This window comes from Podarcis pityusensis (assembly GCF_964106645.2).
Source record: "Podarcis pityusensis genome assembly, chromosome: 3".
Classification (NCBI taxonomy): Eukaryota; Metazoa; Chordata; class Lepidosauria; order Squamata; family Lacertidae; genus Podarcis; species Podarcis pityusensis.
Window position 1 is genome coordinate 8,004,108 of NC_138026.1, and position 21,986 is coordinate 8,026,093.

The following is a 21,986-nucleotide window of genomic DNA, read 5'->3' on the forward strand; positions in this document are numbered from 1 at the left end:
ATTGTTCTCCATAATCTTTGATGCAGTTGACATGGAAGTGGATCACAGAAAAGGTCCAGCTTATATTCAGATCATAAACCTGACTGATTAAACTTCGTCCAGTGAGATATGAATGGTATGTGTATCTTGAAGGCCATAAACAACTCCTTTCCTTTAAACTCTAGTAAAACCACTTAGATTTAACTTTAGCTTGAATACCCTCATCCAAATTAACCATCCTTGCCAAAAACTGGTTCTGATCAAAATTTGCTGCTCCAGGGTCTGATGAATATAAGAAATAGAGCTGTGTGATCTCACTCATACGTATATCTGTATAAAATAACTAGGGGCTGCCAGCCCCCCATACCAACTCACTTCCTTCCTTTACACCTCACAAAAATGTCCCATCCCATCACAACTCCCAAGTCCCTATATGCCTTCACAGTTCCTCTGTATCCCTTCATCCCTGTTGTTTAAAACACAGTTGTTCAAATAGCCCAGTTTAAAACCTGTTTTGCTCCCTTCCCACAACCTGACTTCATGCAATTCCAGGACTGAGATGTGGCCCTGCAAATCCTCCAATGGGGCTGTGTGATGATAGCCTTACATTTTTATGTATATAGGAAGATAATGGGATAGAATTGAGTCGTGAAGGATTTGAACGCAACTTCTGCCCCTATTCTTTCTTTTAAAAAAAACAAAACATCCAGATAGCATCTGAATTAACTCAGCACCGCTTCCTTTAATTCGACCACATCTTGCTGCTGCTTGATGAATCAGTTTCTGAAGGTTCCCCTTTCATTGGGGAATAGAAAAGGGTTGAATCATGGTATTCTCTCCCACAAGATGTCAGCATTTATCTATTTTCCTAGGCTTGATGTAGGCTTCCTCTGCTCAGACTTTAACGAAGAGTAACCTAGCGATAATCAAACAACAACCTGCAAGAGAAGTTGTTATTACAAAATGAGTCAGGGGAAAAAACTGACAAAAAAAACAGTCTCTGCCATGCTCCTTGGTAGCTGCTTTTAACTCTTAAATTCTGAATACAGCATTTTCTTCAACACAAGATGAAATACATTGGGAGTGTATCCATGCAGCCCAGAAAGCCTCATAGTGCAATAAAACTTGGGAAGGGCTAGTATGGAAACTTTAAAAGGAGTGGGGGATAGGCTCCTTCAGGAATAATATAATAATAATTTATTATTTATACCTTGCCCATCTGGCTGAGTTTCCCCAGCCACTCTGGGCAGCTTCCAATCAAGTGTTAAAAACAATCCAGCATTAAATATTAAAAACTTTCCTAAACAGGGCTGCCTTCAGATGTCTTTTAAAAAGAAGATAGCTGCTTATTTCCTTCACATCTGAAGGGAGGGCATTCCACAGGGCGGGCGCCACTACCGAGAAGGCCCTCTGTCTGGTTCCCTGTAACCTCACTTCTCGCAATGAGGGAACCGCCAGAAGGCCCTTGGCGCTGGATCTCAGTGTCCGGGCTGAACGATGGGGGTGGAGACGCTCCTTCAGGTATACTGGGCCTTTGAGGCCGTTTAGGGCTTTAAAGGTCAGCACCAACACTTTGAATTGTACTCGGAAACGTACTGGAAGAAGTGTACGATATAAATTAATTAAATAAATGCAAATAGAAAGCCTTCCTTTATGCCTTCTTTCTTGGCCTGACCGGAGGGAACATTGATGGCAACAAATTCAGCAGCAAACCAAATAGAAACCTGCTAGTGCAAATGTTCATTTATATTCCCACCACTAGAACTGCTCTGCAAATAACAGGCGTATGCTATCAGCACTTGCTATCTTGCTGACTGTTGGTAGTTGGTAGGATTGTTGTTGAGAATGCGCAGCTGTGCTTCTGACAAGGGAATAGACTGCAGAAACGGACACTTATCAACTGTTGCCAAGTTGTTAATATTCAGATGACGGTTCTGCTGTGCAGTGGATAACATAGCGGCTCAGAAAGCTAAAATGAAGGGATCAGCGCCTTGGCAAGATAGGGATAATCATGCTTTGAACACTTAGACACATGTCTAAAATACATTGCCTGTGGCCAAAAACTGAATAAAGACAAAATAGCAGAGAGTCACCATTTGTCCTGGAAACCACAGGGTGAATGGCAGTTTTCTGTAGCGGCTGAGTATTTAACCCACCTCACAGCCTAACTAGACTATTTCTGAAACACCCTGGGGGAGCAGCTTACCATCACAGTGAACATTTACGGCGCAGACCACATTACATTATTGCATTTTCAGGGTCTGTTGTTGTACAACTTAGATTAGGAGTTCCAAAACTGGTCCATGAGATTCATTCATTTGCTCCGCAATGTGTCCGTGTTAAATACTGTTTCTGATTTTTGATATTCAGTATCTTACACTGTATTTTATTATATTGCAATTTGAATTCTATGAAGGCAAATTTTTACATATTTGCCTTCCATAGAATTCAAATTTCAGTACAGTAAAATACAATAAAAAGAACATACCACACAGCATATGACAATTGCTACAACCTGCAGAAAAATACAGTGGTACCTCGGGTTACATATGCTTCAGGTTACAGACGCTTCAGGTTACAGAGTCTTCTAACCCAGAAATAGTACCTCGGGTTAAGAACTTTGCTTCAGGATGAGAACAGAAATCGTGCAGTAGCGGCACAGCGGCAGCAGGAGGCCCCATTAGCTAAAGTGGTGCTTCAGGTTAAGAACAGTTTCAGGTTAAGTACGGACCTCCAGAATGAATTTAGTTCTTAACCCGAGGTACCACTATATATAAAAACATATACATTGAACTGTATATGTTCATTGAACATTGAACATTAAAAAATATCCCTAAACAGGGCTGCCTTCAGATGTCTTCTAAAGGTTACTTATCTCATTGGCTCGGGGGTTGCGTAACTCCATGCCCTCCAATATTTCTCTGATGAAAATAGGGACGTCCTAAGGAAAAGTGGGACATTCTGGGATCAAATCAGAAACTAGGATGGCTTCTGTAAATCCGGGACTGTCCCTGGAAAATAGGGACACTTGGAGGGTCTGTTGTTGTTGTTTAGTCGTGTCCGACTCTTCGTGACCCCATGGACCAGAGCACGCCAGGCACTCCTGTCTTCCACTGCCTCCCGCAGTTTGGTCAGACTCATGTTTGTAGCTTCGAGAACACTGTCCAACCATCTCGTCCTCTGTTGTCCCCTTCTCCTTCTCCTTGTGCCCTCTATCTTTCCCACATCAGGGTCTTTTCCAGGGAGTCTTCTCATGAGGTGGCCAAAGTATTGGAGCCTCAGCTTCACGATCTGTCCTTCCAGTGAGCATTCAGGGCTGATTTCGTTCAGAATGGAGAGGTTTGATCTTCTTGCAGTCCATGGGACTCTCAAGAGTATCCTCCAGCACCATAACTCAAAAGCATCAATTCAGCCTTCTTTATGGTCCAGCTCTCACTTCCATACATCACTACTGGGAAGACCATGGCTTTAACTATACAGACCTTTGTTGGTAAGGTGATGTCTCTGCTTTTTAAGCATAGGGTCTGTACAGTATCACAAACCTATTATAACTGAGGAAACAACAGATTAAAGCAGGCAAAATATTATTCTAACGCACAAGAACAAATACTAAACAAGTTACCTCTGTTGCAATATCCCTCATATAAGGAGGGGGGGACAGAAATTAAGTAAATAAAGCAGGAAATTTCAGGACAAGGCAGTAGATTTCTGTGACTGAGACCCACACTCAGTCATGCACAGGACCTTGATCTAAAATATACCTGCAGTTTTGAATAAAAAAGCACTTTGAGGACAAACAGGAATGGAGGGTGCATTTTCAGCAGGAAACTGCTGCCAGTTCAGAGACATAAAAATGCTTTTTTATTTTTTCAAAATAAAACTAGCCAGTCTGAGCATGCTTTTTTTTTTTTTCAAAAGCATGAATAACCCAACACAAGTAAACCACAACCATTAAAATTCATGATTAAATTTTCTGATGAGCTATTTTATTGGCGGGGGCAGCTACACACCAAACAACATAATGGCACAGTTCAGACATATCATTAAAAGTTTGGTTTGATGTTCTATGCAACAGCTTCTGGTTTGTGTGCTTTTCCCTTCCTTCTTCTCCCCGGCTCAGCCTTGAGACGGAGATTGGAAGTATCTGTTCCTATTTTTAAGCCAACCAGCAGTCCTTATGGCATCCGAACTTGGGGAACTCCAGTTGGTTTAGAGAACAAGCCAGGATAATAAACCACAGTTTGATTCTGACATGTTGTTGAACAATCCATAGCAGCTCCCTAAACAGATACCAAAGTAACAATGGTGAAACCGTAGGGGCTGACAACATAGGCTTTGACAACAGTTAGTGGAACAACACAGCTCTGGTGGCTATAGGTAAAGGTAAAGGGACCCCTGACCACTAGGTCCAGTCGCGGACGACTCTGGGGTTGCGGCGCTCATCTCGCTTTACTGGCCGAGGGAGCCGGCGTACAGCTTCCGGGTCATGTGGCCAGCACGACTAAGCCACTTCTGGCGAACCAAAGCAGTGCACAGAAACGCCATTTACCTTCCCGCTGGAGCGGTACCTATTTATCTACTTGCACTTTGACGTGCTTTCGAACTGCTAGGTTGGCAGGAGCAGAGACCGAGCAACGGAAGCTCACCCCGTCGTGGGGATTCAAACCGCCAACCTTCTGATCGGCAAGTCCTAGGCTCTGTGGTTTAACTCACAGTGCCACAGCACAATAATAATCTCCATTGATTTCCAATAATCTTTAAAAATGCCAGTCCAAGTCCAGGGCAGCGAGGGCCCTTGGGCCTTATCCCTCCCTGCCTTAGAGGAGGGCACGAATAGGCAGATGGGGGGCGGCGAACGGTGCAAGATGGCGGTGCGGCTACTGCTGCTGCGGGTGGGGCTGGGCAGACCCCACGGCGGGGGAGTCCTTCTCCTGAACAAGATTGTCTTCACCAGACCAGCTGTTTGTGTTGCAACTGACAAGCGCCATCCTCTGGCATGTAAAATCCACACAGGCCCCAGGAGTTTAGCTGGTTCCAAGGCTGCCTCTCTGCACTGGACAAGTGAGCGAGCCGTCAGTGTCCTCCTGCTTAGGCTCCTGCCTGCAGCTTACCTGTATTCTGGACCAGCCATGGACTACTCGCTGGCTGCCACTCTCATATTCCATGGTCACTGGGGCCTTGGGCAAATAGTAACTGACTACGTCCATGGAGAGACATCTATTAAACTGGCCAACACTGACCTCTACCTGCTCTCAGCGCTCACCTTTGCTGGCCTCTGCTACTTCAATTACCACGATGTGGGCATCTCTAGGACCGTGGCCATGTTGTGGAGCCTCTGAGGCACAATACGTCACCTACCGGCAACATTCAACGATTGTTCACCGCTGCCTCTGCTTCATTGTATTATTGCCGAGTCATTGAATGCAGGTATATTTTAGATCAAGGTCCTGTGCATGACTGAGTGTGGGTCTTAGTCTTGTCCTGAAATTTCCTCCTTTATTTACTTAATTCTGTCCCCCCCCCCTTATAACATATGAGGGATATTGCAACAGAGGTAACTTGTTTAGTGTTTGTTCTTGTGCATTAGAATAATATTTTGCCTGCTTTAATCTGTTATTTCCTCAGTTATAATAGGTTTGTGATACTGTACAGACCCTTCAAGTGTCCCTATTTTCCAGGGATAGTCCCGGATCTACAGAAGCCGTCCCAGTTTCTGATTTGATCCCAGAATGTCCCACTTTTCCTTAGGACGTCCCTATTTTCATCAGAGAAATATTGGAGGGCATGGAGTTATGCAACCCCCGAGCCAATGAGATAAGTAATTATACAACCTTTAGAAGACATCTGAAGGCAGCCCTGTTTGAATGAGTGAGAAATAGCAACAGTCCCACGCTGTGTTTAGCAGAATGACTTGGGGGAAAGAGGCATTCAAATATGGGTCAGCAGCCATAGCCATTCATCAAAATACGGGGATCTCTCGCTGAGAAAAGAGCTAGGCTTGAGACAGGCTAGAGAGCTCACAAAGTTTTGGTGTTAATGCAGAGGGCAAACTAGTAGTGATTGTAGTGGCAGCCTTTTTTTTTTTTTTTTGTATGGCTGACCCCTTCCCCTGTCAAATGGCAGCTTGGCTTCAACAGGTGCAGCAGAACTGGTCTTGAATTCCAGTCACTTGGGGTTTATTTGGTCCTAATATTGCAATGAGTGGATTGTGTACACAGCATCTTGCATGGTGCTCAGGCTGGGCCCTAAGCAGTTGCTGTGCAAAAGGGAATTTTTTGTTTGTTTGTTTGTTTAATTGATGCACAATAAAGAATTTACAGAACCCCCCCCCCAAAAAAAAAAGCCAGTCCAAGACATTTTGCAGCCTGAGGTGAAAAACAGTATGATGTCCCCTCCTGATTCCACATACAAAAGCCTGGAAATGATTGGCAACATATCTAAGGCAGCAGTCACCTTACACTGATTAACGGTAGGGCCGGCCGTGATCCTTAAATTCCATTTAGAAACACCTCCTTTAGGAGTAATACGACAGTACTTCGTTATTGTAAAGTTTTGTTTTTAATACTCAGATTAATTTCACATGTAGTTAGAATATATTTGTATGCTTATTTAGCACAGATTCTCTTTTCCTCCAGTAAGGTCTACATCTTTCAGGTTGCTACGAAGGAGACTTCACAGACACTTGCTGTGTCTGCACTTTTTCCAACCGAGTCATCATCTCTGAGCGGTAAATGCAGCCATCCTTACTGAAAATCTGAACCGCTAGTTATATGTGTGATGAAATTGCAACATAAGCAGTTTTGCCCACTTGCCTTCCTTCCAAACACACAAAGGCAAGCAGACAGCAAGGAGGGTTTGAGAGATAGAGAGAGAGAATGAGAATAAGTAAACCTGACTAATTTCTAAAGTTTCTGGGTTTATATCTGGCAGCCTTCAATGCAAACCCCCCGCCCCGTTGTACCAAATCTATTTTATGAAGTTATATGTGCTTACATGTGCACAATGAGCTTTCATCAAACACAACACAGTAGATCTATAGGAGTGCGGCAAGTTGCAGCAGGTAAGAGAAAGCAGCAAAAATTTGGTACCTGCCTTTTGGGAGCAGAAGTGCCTTCCCCTTGTGACACACAACCTATAGAATCAAGATGCTGCTATTATTATTATTATTATTATTATTATTATTATTATTATTATACACCACCCATCTGACTAGATTGCCCCAGGCCCAGCCACTCTGGGCGGCTCCTAACAAAATACTTAAAACACGGTAAAACACCAACCAAGGATGCGGGTGGTGCTGTGGGTTAAACCACAGAGCCTAGGACTTGCTGATCAGAAGGTTGGCGGTTTGAATCCCCACGACGGGGTGAGCTCCCGTTGCTCAGTCCCTGCTCCTGCCAACCTAGCAGTTTGAAAGAAGCAGTTTGAAAGCATGTCAAAGTGCAAGTAGATAAATAGGTACCGCTCCGGCGGGAAGGTAAACGGCGTTTCCATGTGCTGCTCTGGTTTGCCAGAAGTGGCTTTGTCATGCTGGCCACATGACCCAGAAGCTGTACGCCGGCTCCCTCGGCCAATAAAGCGAGATGAGCGCCGCAACCCCAGAGTCGGTCACAACTTGACCTAATGGTCAGGGGTCCCTTTACCTTTACCTTTTAAAACACCAACCATAAAAAAACTTCCCTGAACAGAGCTGCTTTCAGATGTCTTCTAAAAGTCAGACAGTTCTTTATTTCCTTGACATCTGCTGGAAGGGCGTTCTACAGGGCGGGCACCACTACTGAGAAGGCCCTCTGCTTGGTTCCCTGTAACCTTACTTCTCGTAGTAAGGGAAAACCCAGAAGGCCCTTAGAGCTGGACCTCAGGGTCCAGGCTGGTAATAATAATAAGAAACACACACACATCTGTTCTGATATGGCAGAACCACAGATAGGATAGACTTAACACAAAAAAGGACAGGTTTTGAATTTCTGCTTTGAAAGTTCAGCTGAGCCATAAATTCACCAGGTAGTCTTGGGCATGCAAGTATCTCTTGAGCTCAGTTAAATATTTTTAAAATTATTCACGGTGAGGACTGTGGAATGAGTGAGATAAGGGGAAACCCAGCCAGATGAGCGGGGTATAAATAATAAATTACTGCTACTACTACTACTATTTATTATTATTGGAGATGCTGTCTACATTGATCAAAGTATCTGTGACACTTTAGATAAACCAAGTGCCCTCCTACCAATAATAATAGTGCCCAATTGAAATAAATAGGGGTTGGCAGATATGTTTCTGGTATATGTTCCTGCGCACTGCCCCCACCTTAAGTTTTGCCTGACTGCACATTTGGTGGCTGCAATTCAGCTAGTGGGAGGTTATTCATCTTGCTTTCCTGTGGTTTTAGATGTATGTTTGGCTCTTGTGAACTTTTTAGGGTTGACCGTATCTTTAAATGCATAAAGGCATCGGCCATGTAGCAAACACGAAGAAAACATTAGCAAAGTAAATAAAAGAGCTGTGATGAATCATATAGAATTACTGCCGCAGATTCCCCCTTACGAAGCTGAAGAACAATTCAAGTTCTTCCATTAAAAAAAAAAGAAATGAATTGGCATAGTCAGTCATCACATGTACTGTTTCTAGTTTCTTGTTTAAACATTAAAATTATTCCCACCTACAAAGGCACCTTGCACAGTGAGTCCCTTTTGGACTTTCCAGCATGACCAAATAGAAAAACAAATCATGAATGTGCTTCAAAACGTGTTAGGTGGGGTAATACTATAATGAATCTTCTGTGCATCAAAACAGCAACGTGACACCCTGGAAAATGCACACGATATTAATGTTGTGTTCTCTGGCGTTTTCTCCTTTCCATATGGGCGAACCACATGAGGCCAACTGTTTTGCAACTTGATCTACCTTTACCTCTTGTGACTACACACGGCACCTCTAAAACAGATGAACCGGGTTTTCTGAATAAAATGTCTTATTCATTATTTATGAAATGCCTTACTGAGTTTCGGTCAATAGATACCCGGCATGTTGGAACAACAAACGGAAAATAATGTGCTCAAACACTATTCGCGTGGCATTCCCAGAAAGATGCTTTCTGGTGTTTTGATTACCGTGTCCAGATGGCAATGGCTTTCGGCCGAGCTGACTTGATAGGGGTTGGGGGTGAAACCCGTGACCGAGACGTGCTGTGAACCTCTGGAACAAGGTTGCGAAGCTCCCCATTAAAAAACCAACAACCCCCACCCCAAACTATTAATAAACCATGCATTTGTTATTGGTTCAATTGGTTTGATGTTGTATGCTAAGAAAGATCGTGGATAATTGACACCAGAGAGATGATTGTGATACGCAACTGGTCAGATAAGTCATGTTACTGATACTTCTCTCTGATTTGGCCAGGGGTTTGAGCAATTCTGACATGACATGATAGTATGTGCAAGGGGCAAATCCATCCATGGTGCCAAAAAATAAAATAAAATTCCAAGAATTAATGTGCATCAAGAAGATTGACGCATGTCCCTTTTCTGCATCTTTTTGCATGCACTTGTGTAAAGGTAAATGGACTCCTGACCGTTAGGTCCAGTTGTGACTGACTCTGGGGTTGCGGCGCTCATCTCGCTTTATTGGTCGAGGGAGCCGGCGTACAGCTTCCGGGTCATGTGGCCAGCATGACTAAGCCGCTTCTGGCGAACCAGAGCTGCACACGGAAACGCCGTTTACCTTCCCGCCAGAGCGGTACCTATTTATCTACTTGCACTTTGACGTGCTTTCGAACTGCTAGGTTGGCAGGAGCAGGGACCGAGCAACGGGAGCTTACCCCATCGCAGGGATTCAAACCGCCAACCTTCTGATCGGCAAGTCCTAGGCTCTGTGGTTTAACCCACAGCACCACCCACGTCCCATTGTACTTGTATACCTGCAGTTTAAAAATGTCTACCAAATAAGTATTATAATAAAAGCATTGCAGCAAGTCAGTCGCCAGACTGTTAACTGGGGCCAGACAGCCAGAGGATATAAAACCGATTCTGGGCTGACTGCATTGGTTACCAACTGGTTTCTGGGCTCAGTTCAAAGCGGTGGTAGTTGGAGTTTGCTAAATATATTGCACAAAGTGTGCAGAAAGAAACAGGCTGGTTGAAACACTCTACTGGTTGAAAGGATAAAGAAAACTTAAGGTTTATTACTCAGAGCAAACAAAGCCATTCTAAGTATAGGTTTTACATGCAGCCAAGAAGTTAACATTAGCACATGCTAACTCGTTCTTGCACTGGCTTGAGCTGAGTAAATTTGAAGAGGAAGCAGGAAGTAAGTAAACGTCTGAAAGGAAGTAATCTACTTTTCCAACAAGTAGTTACAAAAAGAGAAGGGAAAGCTTTCTGCCTATCACCCCACACTGATTCAGGTAACTTGAACCTCTCTTGGAGGTTTTTTTTTGGAGGGGTAGCAATATTTTGTACGTTGCTTTGAGACATTTGGAGACGTTTTGTAAAAAACAATGAACAAATATTATAATAATAAGTCACGATGATAATAAGCATGCCACCCTTTTTAACACACTTTTGTGCTTTTTGGCAGACTGAAAGCTATGTATTGCAGACAAAATTGAGCATCTTAGGAGAAATTCCCCCTAAAATGCCAATTTATTTTCACGAGGACTTCTTTAAAGAAATGGCAAACTGATCTGGAAACATGGAAGCCAGAATTTAAGACTGCAAAAAATGAGAAACCGAGAGAAACTGAAATCGACAGATTTGCCTACCCCTAGGGCTAGAAGTAGGAACTGGGCAGGAAACTATTTGCATGAATCTGCTCCCCCCATAATTCTAACAGCTTCACACACAATAGTTCAGTCGGTAGCCCATGGGTTGTGGGTTCCTGCGTTGCAGCGGGTTGGACTAAATGACCCTCGTGGTCTCTTCCAAAACTACTATTCTATGATTCTATGACTGTTCTTCAGTCCACTGTTCTTTTGCTATAGTTCTGCCACATTGATCATCCTATCCTTAAACCTCTGTGAAAGTTTTTCCATCATCCATGTACTATCTGTTTCGATTCACAAAGCTTGGAATGCCATTCATGTTCTAAAACTGACAACTACCCGTGGTGGATTTCATCTTTAAAGTAACACATTGCGAAAGCACACCAGCTGGTCACCCTTGCTGCTGCTGCTAGTGAAATAAACAAAAGGTTCTGGATCTGATTCATAGTAATCAAAAGATCAGTCCTCAGCTCATTACTATGACTGCTGCAGGGAGCAATCACAAGATCACATAGTTCATGGTTCTTCAGGGACACCATTTCAAATTTCACAGTGGGTGGGGCGTGATTCACAGTCAAGTTCAAAGGGCTGTTCTTGGAGACTTTCAAGTAAAAATGGCAAAAAGGCATATAGTAAAATGCTTGGGCGTTTAGTAAAATGCTCTTCTGAGAAATTTGTGCGTTTGTGTCTTGTGATGCCGTCCAAAATTCCAGTAAAGACAGTTGCAGATTATGATTAAGCAATTTATTTTGGAATCCAGAATACTGAAAATGACATTCAGAATGACCCAGAAAAGGATAAAAGCTGTCAGACTGAGAGTTTCCAATATAAGTTATTACTGTCAGGCATCAGTATTTACTAAAGTGGTACAGTGATAAGATAAACTGATGTTTCACTGCCAAGCAGACCAAATAATAATAATAATAATAATAATTTATTATTTATTATTTATACCTCGCCCATCTGGCTGGGTTTCCCCAGCCACTCTGGGCGGCTTCCAATAAAACACTAAAATACAATAACCTATTAAACATTAAAAAGTTCCCTAAACAGGGCTACCTTCAGATGTCTTCTAAAAGTTTGGTAGTTATTTTTCTCTTTGACATCTGGTGGGAGGGTGTTCCACAGGGCGGGTGCCACTACCGAGAAGGCCCAATGCCTGGTTCCCTGTAACTTGGCTGCTCGTAGGGAGGGAACCGCCAGAAGGCCCTTGGCGCTGGACCTCAGTGTCTGGGTAGAGGTGGAGACGCTCCTTCAGGTATACTGGACCAAGGCCGTTTAGGGCTTTAAAGGTCAACGCCAACACTTTGAATTGTGCTCGGAAACGTACTGGGAGCCAGTGTAGTTCTTTCAAGACCGGTGTTATATGGTCTTGGCGGCCGTTCCCAGTCACCAATCTAGCTGCCGCATTCTGGATTAGTTGTAGTTTCCGGGTCACCTTCAAAGTTAGCCCCACATAGAGCGCATTGCAGTAATCCAAGCGAGAAATAACTAGAGCATGCACCACTCTGGTGAGACAGTCTGAGGGCAGGTAGGGTCTCAGCCTGCGGACCAGATGGAGCTGATATACAGCTGTCCTGGACACAGAATTGACCTGCGCCTCCATGGACAGCTGTGAGTCCAGAATGACTCCCAGGCTGCGCACCTGGTCCTTCAGGGGCACAGTTACCCCATTCAGGACCAGGGAATCCTCCACACCTGCCCGCCTCCTGTCCCCCAAAAACAGTACTTCTGTCTTGTCAGGATTCAACCTCAATCTGTTAGCCACCATCCATCCTCCAACCGCCTCAACTCACACAGGACCTTCTAGTCTGGGTATGTATGCTTAAAACAGAAGAGTGATTTAGTATGAGCTTTTTTTTTTTTAAAAAAAGGTAACTACAATAACAACAAATATAGCTTTAAAAAACTGCTTTGAGGGGTTTATGATGTTCAGCATCCCCATGCTGAACTCTGAAAAGGCATTCCTACAAGAACCAGTTCCCAGAAAGTAAAATACAGTTTCAGCACACCATTGTCAGAAGCAATTAAATTATGTGTGGGATAACCAACTTCATATAACCAACATGCTGAAGTCTAATTAATGCATGAGGGGGTTAAGGCTTAGCTAGGTCACTCCCTCTCACCTGGGGAGGGAGGTAATCATGCTTGTAAAGAGGTCTGAACTGATTGCTCCAATTTCAGACCACATGGCTCTTACAAGCCATTCTTGTGTTCCAACACCAATAATTTAGGAACTTTCAAGACTGTAACTATGCCAAGTTCTACTATGTGTCCAGGTTTTTCTGAATGCTGTATGGAAAAGCACCTGAATCTGACCTTTGGAGTGTTTGTAAGTAAACCATTTTAACAGATGTCAAAGAGAAAAACAACTATCAGACTTTTAGAATACATCTGAAGGCAGCCCTATTTAGGGAAGCTTTTAATGTTTAATAGACTATTGTATTTTAATACAGTGGTACCTTGGGTTAAGTACTTAATTCGTTCCGGAGGTCCGTACTTAACCTGAAACTGTTCTTAACCTGAAGCACCACTTTAGCTAATGGGGCCTCCTGCTGCTGCTGCGTGATTTCTGTTCTCATCCTGAAGCAAAGTTCATAACCTGAAGCACTATTTCTGGGTTAGAGGAGTCTGTAACTTGAAGCCTATGTAACCTGAAGCGTATGTAACCCGAGGTGCCACTGTATTCTGTTGGAAGCCGTCCAGAGTGGCTGGGGAAACCCAGCCAGATGGGCGGGGTATAAATAAATAATAATAATAATAATAATAATAATAATAATAATTATTATTATTATTATTATTATTATTTTATTTTACCCAATATAAGGTCTTTTTCTGTGCCAGGGGAAGGGGAGAACTTTGGAAGGAACTCAGAAGGGCATGTTTTAAAAGTCTAAGAGCCCATATTTCCATGCTTTACTTTTATGCATATTCTGTAATCTAAAATCTCTGCTGGAGTTCTCTCACCAAAAGAGTACTTTCCCCAAACTTGGATCTTGGAACCCAAGGAATTCATCCTTTTGTATGCCTACTCTTTTCCTTGTCGGCAACATTATGTACTGGGTGTGCATGCCAAAGGGATATGTGTGTATGATCTATACTGAAAATATTTCCATAATTCTCATTAGGTGCAAAAAGTTTCAATCATAAATACACCGCTGGTTTTTGCCATATATTTGTGTGTGTACACAAAATAAATATATTTAACAGTTTTTCATAACATTTAACATGCAATCGTTGGTATCCAATGTTGTACCATTTAGTTGCTTCTAGAAATGTTGTGCTGAAAGTGTTAGTTGACCAGAAATATAGGTGTTCTATGGGTGGAGTGTGTGGGATGGATTAACGTAGTAAAACATAGGATATGGGGAGATATGTCCCCCTGCTTACTAAATGGCACTTCTGGTACCTGTGTTTCTTCCCGAGATTTGATCTGGACTCTGTACCAACCTTTCTCAACCTTGGGTCCCCATATGTTGGACTACAATCCCCATCATTCCTGAGCGCTTCTTCTGCTAGCCAGGGACGATGGGAGTTGTAGTCCAACAATATCTGGGCACCCATGGTTGAGAAAGGCTGCTCTACACTGCCTAGATCAGGCTTCCTCAACCTCGGCCTTCCAGATATTTTGAGACTACAATTCCCCTCATCCCTGACCACTAGTCCTGCTAGCAAGGGATCATGGGAGTTGTAGGCCAAAAACATCTGCAGGGCTGAGGTTGAGGAAGCCTGGCCTAGAGATCTCTGCTTCTCTGTGTTAAATCTGGATTCCATTGTATTTCATTATAAACTGCACAGTGATGTTAATGAAGCCAAGCCACGCTTTGCTTTGGCCTCACAACCTGACAACATCCCTCTTTCTCTGTGTTATGTACTGAAGTTCTCACCATGGGCCAACAGGGGGATACTGTAGGTAGTTTTCACTCAGGTCCACATATGTAAATAAGGGATTGAAAGTGATGTTCAGTGATTGGATAGTTACAGAAAGTTGTTGCAGTTGCGTTGTACTGGAGCTCTATATAAGCAGGCTGGCTGAACCCTTCAGTTCAGTTCTGTTCTGGCCTATGAATAAACAAGAGCTGTTTGAAGAATCACTGTGTCATCTGATATGTTCACCCACAACTTAACACTCTGTATGGTAGCGAGGCTGCCCCTTTTGCATTTTGACTCAGCCCTGACTACACAGCGTACAAATCGTACCTTTGTGGGCCACCACATTTGAGAGCTGGGCTTGGAATAGTTTCAGGCCACAGCATTAGTTGTATGAGTCAAATTTCCTGTCTGTTACCAGCCACTTGGGTGGGTAGAGCAATTGCGTGAAGAGAGGACAGCTGGGCAGGCATTGCAACACAGCACAACACACACATCTTCTGATATTTCTCAGAACAAACAGATTATAAAAGAAACTGAGAAGAGGCTCTAATAACAATGATAATTCTTCCCCCAACCCCAATCTGAAAGAGAGTGGCATATTGAAATATACTCAGAGTCGAGTGTGGATTTCATGCTCTTTATTCAGCTCATAGTAGTGAGGAATGAAAGTGCCCCCAAAATATCTGCTTTATATACATTATTTACACAATGGGTCACACATGATTGGCTAATTCTGGGATTCTCCTGTAGGCCAATCAGGTTGCGGATTCACTTCCACCTGGAGCTGGATTGGGTGGCTCCTGCGGACCAATCAGACTGCTGCATTCTGGACCCTATTGTTCTAGGACCAATCAGACTGCTGCTTTTTGGATCCTATTCAACTCAGTACATAATACCTATGCCTTGATATGCAGAGATCCACATGGCCACATCTCCTACAGTTCTGTTATACTTTTCACAACTCTGCTACAAACCATGAAGATATTCCCCCTGTGTCTTAATTTTCTCATTTCTAAGAGATCCAATAACTTAGACTTCTGCTCACAGATATCCAGTGAGCAAGGCCGGCTGTGTGAAGAATGCCATTTCAGGTTTCTTATGCTCATTCTGGAACGTTTTTGCCAATATGTGAAAAACAGGCTGTTTTAGGAGCCCTGGTTGTGTGCAGAACTTTTTTCAGACGGAACTTTCCAGAACTCAGTTCTGGCACCTCTCAGGTGGGCACCATTGCCATTATAAGAGAACAAGAAAAATAGAACTGGTTGTGTGGTTTTGCTTTACATCTTGAATACCGCATAATGTCTAGTATAAGTGCAGCAAAAAAAAAAAAAAAAAAAAGGATTGCACAACTGTATTCTGTGCGCCTCCAGCACATGGTTGACATGTTCAGTCATAGGTCTGGCCTGTTTGGAGGCGTTGATTCCTTTCGGTTTGATTGAGGTGAGGCAGTTACCACACTTGGGGGCTATTCCCTCTGAAATAAAAGGGCCACGTGAGTTTAAACATAGAGCTGCTACCTCGCTTGTGGCGAGTAGAAGAAGAAGAAGAAGAAGAGTTTGGATTTGATATCCCGCCTTTCACTCCCTTTAAGGAGTCTCAAAGCGGCTAACATTCTCCTTTCCCTTCCTCCCCCACAACAAACACTCTGTGAGGTGAGTGGGGCTGAGAGACTTCAGAGAAGTGTGACTGGCCCAAGGTCACCCAGCAGCTGCATGTGGAGGAACGGGGAATCGAACCCGGTTCCCCAGATTACGAGTCTACAACTCTTAACCACTACACCACGCTGGCTCGCTATTACTCGCTATTGTTAGTATTGTTGTCTGTGTTTTCTATTTTTCTTACATTTTCCAGGCATCCATATTCTCGTACAGGGTTGTCAGACATGCAAACCTTAGCTTTCAAGTGTGATTTCTTCTTGCTAACTTTAAAGTATTGTCCTGCAACATGAATGGTTTAAGCACTGTTATTAAATGTGCAAAGGTGGAGTCCCTAATTGAGAAGGAAAGTCTCCAGACTTATCTTACGGCAAGAAACCCATCATAAACCTTCCATCATTAAACTCCTTAACAATTATGGTTTTGGAGCATTGACTACGGGCTCTTCAAATGCTAGAGGTGTGGCTACAGCTCTGGCTTCAAGGTGCCCTTTAACAGCAGTTGAGACCACTATTTAGGCCCCAATATGTTTACCTATAAGGGACGCGGGTGGTGCTGTGGGTTAAACCACAGAGCCTAGGACTTGCCGATCAGAAGGTCGGCGGTTCGAATCCCTGCAAGGGGTGAGCTCCCGTTGCTCGGTACCTGCTCCTGCCAACCTAGCAGTTCAGAAGCACATCAAGTGCAAGTAGATAAATAGGTACCGCTCCAGCGGGAAGGTAAACGGCGTTTCCGTGTGCTGCTCTGGTTCACCAGAAGCGGCTTCGTCATGCTGGTCACATGACCCAGAAGCTGTACGCCGGCTCCCTCGGCCAATAAAGCGAGATGAGGACCGCCACCCCAGAGTTGGTCTCAACTGGACCTAATGGTCAGGGGTCCCTTTACCTTTATGTTTACCTATATGCTCTTGTTAATGGATCCTTATGAGACAAGCAACTTACTCTAGCCATCTATTAATCTCCTAATTCACACAAAAAGTATTTTCTCTCTCGGTTGTTGGACAATTTCAAACTGAGGCAACTGTTAGCCGCTGGTTGCTTGAATTAAACTGTGAACTCTGTCTTGGACAGAAGCTATGTTGTTGTTGTTTAGTCATTTAGTCGTGTCCGACTCTTCGTGACCCCATGGACCAGAGCACGCCAGGCACTCCTGTCTTCCACGGCCTCCCGCGGTTTGGTCAAACTCATGCTGGTAGCTTCGAGAACACTGTCCAACCATCTCGTCCTCTGTCGTCCCCTTCTCCTTGTGCCCTCCATCTTTCCCAACATCAGGGTCTTTTCCAGGGAGTCTTCTCTTCTCATGAGGTGGCCAAAGTATTGGAGCCTCAGCTTTAGGATCTGTCCTTCCAGTGAGCACTCAAGGCTGATTTCCTTAAGAATGGATAGGTTTGATCTTCTTGCAGCCCATGGGATTCTCAAGAGTCTCCTCCAGCACCATAATTAAAAAGCACCAATTCTTTGGCGATCAGCCTTCTTTATGGAAGAAGCTATAGACCAAGTCGAAGAGAGACTGATTTAGGTATAGAAATTATTGAAGAGCAACGGAATGCTATGTGACATGGAAAACTATCTTTCTCTGCCTCTACTTTATTAAGGGAGTGAGTTCCTAAGGTGATGTAAAGATGGTGTCTGATTCCAGTTCAGAGGCATTAGATAAACGATACTCTGCTGAAGGAGATGTAGTGAGAGAAGTATTTTTCTTCACACGTGGTGGCACTGCCCTCAAGTTAACCCTTATTGGTTTCAAGTGTTCCGGACCTTATCTAACATTACTCGGCAATCTGTCTTTTATCTATCATTGAGGATGTGAGCGACAAAGTCATACACAGATATCTGCTTGCGTTTTTCTTAGCATATGCCAGACATGAAATTGCTAAAAATTAGAAGGGAGCTTGAAGATTCTTCATATCTTTAATTTAATGTAATTTCAAATATATCTTAAGCAGAAAAGCTTACATAACCAAAACATTCTCCAGAATAGTTTGATCAAGCATGATTTATGTGTAGATGTTTGTTGTATTTATAACAAGTTGTACCAATCCACATACTCTACCTGTTTGGCAGGTCAGATTTAGGAGATCTGCTATTAAATTAAACCTTCTGTAATGGCGCTGTGGGTTAAACCACAGAGCCTAGGACTTGCCAATCAGAAGGTCAGCGGTTTGAATCCCCGCGACGGGGTGAGCTCCCGTTGCTCGGTCCCTGCTCCTGCCCACCTAGCAGTTCGAAAGCACATCAAAGTGCAAGTAGATAAATAGGTACCACTCCGGTGGGAAGGTAAACAGTGTTTCCGTGCGCTGCTCTGGTTCACCAGAAGCGGCCTAGTCATGCTGGCCACACGACCCGGAAGCTGTACGCCGGCTCCATCGGCCAGTAAAGCGAAATGAGCGCCGCAACCCCAGAGTCGGTCATGACTGGACCTAATGGTCAGGGGTCCCTTTACCTTTTTACCTTTCGTCTTGCCACAAACCCGAGAAGTGGGTTAAGGTGAGAGATGGTGACTTTCTCAGGGCCACGAACAGATCATCATAGCTGTCTGCAGACAAACGCCGGCTCCCTCAGCCAGTAAAGCGAGACGAGCACCTAACGATCAGGGGTCCCTTTACCTTTAATGTTCTTGATATGTAAGATGAGACATTTTGCCATGCATTCTTTGCCTTGACTTCTGGGATGTTGTTTATTATTGATCAATTGCTTTCTTTGTTCTTGCATTGTTAAAAAAAGAAGCAAACATTTCATGCCACTTAGTTTTTATGATGCCGGGGTATTTGGGGGGGGGGTGTCGGTGGTGGCGTCTCCCTCCTTAGGGATTTTCCCTGTAGATTTTTCTGCAGGGCCGGCCATATGATTAGACAAAGTGAGGTGGCTGCTCCAGATTATAGAAGCTGGAGAGCTGTGACTGGAAGTGACCTGTTTAAGGACAGAACTTGGTATGCGCCACCTGGTATACATTTCACCCCCTTTCCTAGCTTGCATCTCACAGGTGCAGTAAAGGACACTGTCCTGTTGTCAGTGCTGAAGTTAAGATTTGACTGCCATTTTAGTTGGCTTTTGTACATGGAATGGAGACGGATGACCTACTGTTATTTGCCTCAGGCAGCAACATTTATTGGGCCGGTCTTTCTGTTTGGAAGCCCACCAGGCTATAAACAGCCCAGGCCTGTTCTTCTACTTGCTTTCCCCTGCAAAAGAGTCAAAACACAGCAGGAAAAGCCCCGCTGCCCTTCAGCAAAGTTGGAGCTTGTCTCCCTTTGTGAGTAGACAGAAACTGGAGAATATAAATCCCCACTCCACCAGATATTTAGAAATAACGGAAGCTCGCCATCTTCCCCCCCCTTTCAGAAGACTGTCTTTAAAGAAGTGAAGCAGGGTGATTTAAACATTCGCAAAAGGATCTTGCAGGCTGTTGGCTCTCATATATGAAACAGATAAATGCCTGCTCGGACCACCACAGGAATTACACTTGGAAAGTTAGGAGAGCTGTGGTAGAGCTTGCTTACATTTATGTGCACATCGTATGCTTACTTTGGTACCCAAAGACTCCTACTTGTACTTTGGTTTGAATAACAATATTCTGCAGCAAGGAAAATATAGTAGTATTTCTCTCAACAGGCCAAAGGTCCACTGCTCATGGAGGGTAACACCCTGTGCTGAGGTTGTATTGAAGTATTTCTTAGCTAAGGATAAATAGCCTTAGGCAAAGAGTGAGGAAAAGGCTACCTTGTCCTCTTTAAAGGGAGATAAATGGTGGGCTGGAGATGAAGAGGCCAAAAGAACTAGCATTCTCTGCAGGTGTTTTGTTTAATTCCTGACAAATACCAATTGTCCTGGAAAGTCACAGTACCTTTTTTCACCCTTCAGAGTGAAATTTTACGAGGAGCCACTGCCATTCTTTGTACAGGGGTACTTCAGGTTAAGAACTTAATTCGTTCTGGAGGTGCGTTCTTAACCTGAAACTGTTCTTAACCTGAGGTACCGCTTTAGCTAATGGGGCCTCCTGCTGCCGCCGCACGATTTCTGTTCTCACCCTGAAGCAAAGTTCTTAACCTGAGGTACTATTTCTGGGTTAGCAGAGTCTGTAACCTGAAGCGTCTTTAACCTGAAGCGTCTGTAACCTGAGGTACCGCTGTACTGTTAACAGCTTAGTGAAGATGAAGAAATGAAATCTTTATGACTGTGCAAAAGATGGAGAAACGCAATCCGGCAACATGCCTGAATTTTAGGCAGTTAGTATTAGGCCATTAGTTAAGTTCACAAAGGGACGCAGGTGGCGCTATGGTCTAAACCACTGAGCCTCTTGGGCTTGCTGATCAGAAGGTCGGCGGTTCGAATCCCCGCAACGGGGTCAGCTCCCATTGCTTGGTCCCAGCTCCTGCCAACCCAGCCGTTCAAAAGCATGCCAAAAAGTGCAAGTAGATAAATAGGTACCACTCCAGCGGGAAGGTAAACGGCGTTTCCGTGCGCTGCTCTGGTTCGCCAGAAGCGGCTTAGTCATGCTGGCCACATGACCCAGAAAAACTGTCTGCAGACAAACACCAGCTCCCTCAGCCTGTAAAGCGAGATGAGCACTGCAACCCCAGAGTCGTTTGCAGCTGGACTTAACTGTCAGGGGTCCTTTACCTTTACCTGTTAAGTTCGCAAATGTTTCACTGCCCGTGGAGGCTGGTGCATTAGGGCAAAAAGAGCACTGTCCCATCAACTTCAGCCTGCCCTGCTGCCTGCCCTCTTACAACCGGTCCAGAGGGTGGCAGTGCCTGCTAGCTTCCTCCTAATGACTCTGTGTTGTGTTGTTGCAGAATTCAGCAGGGAGGAGGATGGGGACAAAACTGGAATTAGTTGGCTGCTCCCATAATTGGTGCTGGCTACACCTGCTTCGACAAACCTAGACAGCATCTTAAAAAGCAGAGACATCACCTTGCCAACAAAGGCCCGTATAGTTGAAGCTACGGTTTTCCCAGTAGTAATGTATGGAAGTGAGACCAGGACCATAATGAAGGCTGATCACTGAAGAACTGATGCTTTTGAATTATGGTGCTGGAGGAGACTCTTGAGAGTCCCATGGACTGCAAGAAGATCAAACCTCTCCATTCTGAAGGAGATCAGCCCTGAGTGCTCACTGGAAGGACAGATCCTGAAGCTGAGGCTCCAACACTTTGGCCACCTCATGAGAAGAGAAGACTCCCTGGAAAAGACCCTGATGTTGGGAAAGATGGAGGGCACAAAGAGAAGGGGACTACAGAGGACGAGATGGTTGGACAGTGTTCTCGAAGCTACCAGCATGAGTCTGACTAAACTGCGGGAGGCAGTGGAAGACAGGAGTGCCTGGCGTTCTCTGGTCCATGGGGTCACGAAGAGTCGGACACGACTAAACGACTAAACAACAACACCTGCTTCTGTATTACAGTCCCAATGTGGGCAACATGTAGATACATAGGGCAAGGGGGTCGGGAAGATTGTGTTGGACATCTGGCAATAAGCCACTGGGAAGTGACCCTAGCTGTAGAACAGCCTGTCTTTACATGAGGAAGACTCTGTTTTGCTGTTTTCCATGCAGGATAAAATACATAATTGGCCGGCATTTGGTTTGTGTACAGCACAATCCTATACATATCTGCTCAGAAGCAAGTTCATGGGGGCTTTCACCCAGGGAAATGGTTACGGGATTGCGGAGTTAATAATTTGGGGGCTGTTTATATAGTTGTTGCTTTTTTAATTATTGTG

At 44.2% G+C, this 21,986-nt stretch overlaps 1 long non-coding RNA gene across 1 annotated transcript; it reads right to left on the reverse strand.

Moving 5' to 3' along the window:
- Positions 1 to 697: 697 nt before the first annotated feature.
- On the reverse strand, positions 698 to 21,292 carry LOC308473721. The gene is made up of 4 exons (XR_013984245.1): positions 18,872 to 21,292; positions 17,164 to 17,752; positions 16,454 to 16,800; positions 698 to 917 (listed from the first exon to the last, which is right to left on the reverse strand). It is a non-coding gene; the product is annotated as an uncharacterized lncRNA (long non-coding RNA).
- Between the last annotated feature and the right edge of the window lie 694 nt (positions 21,293 to 21,986).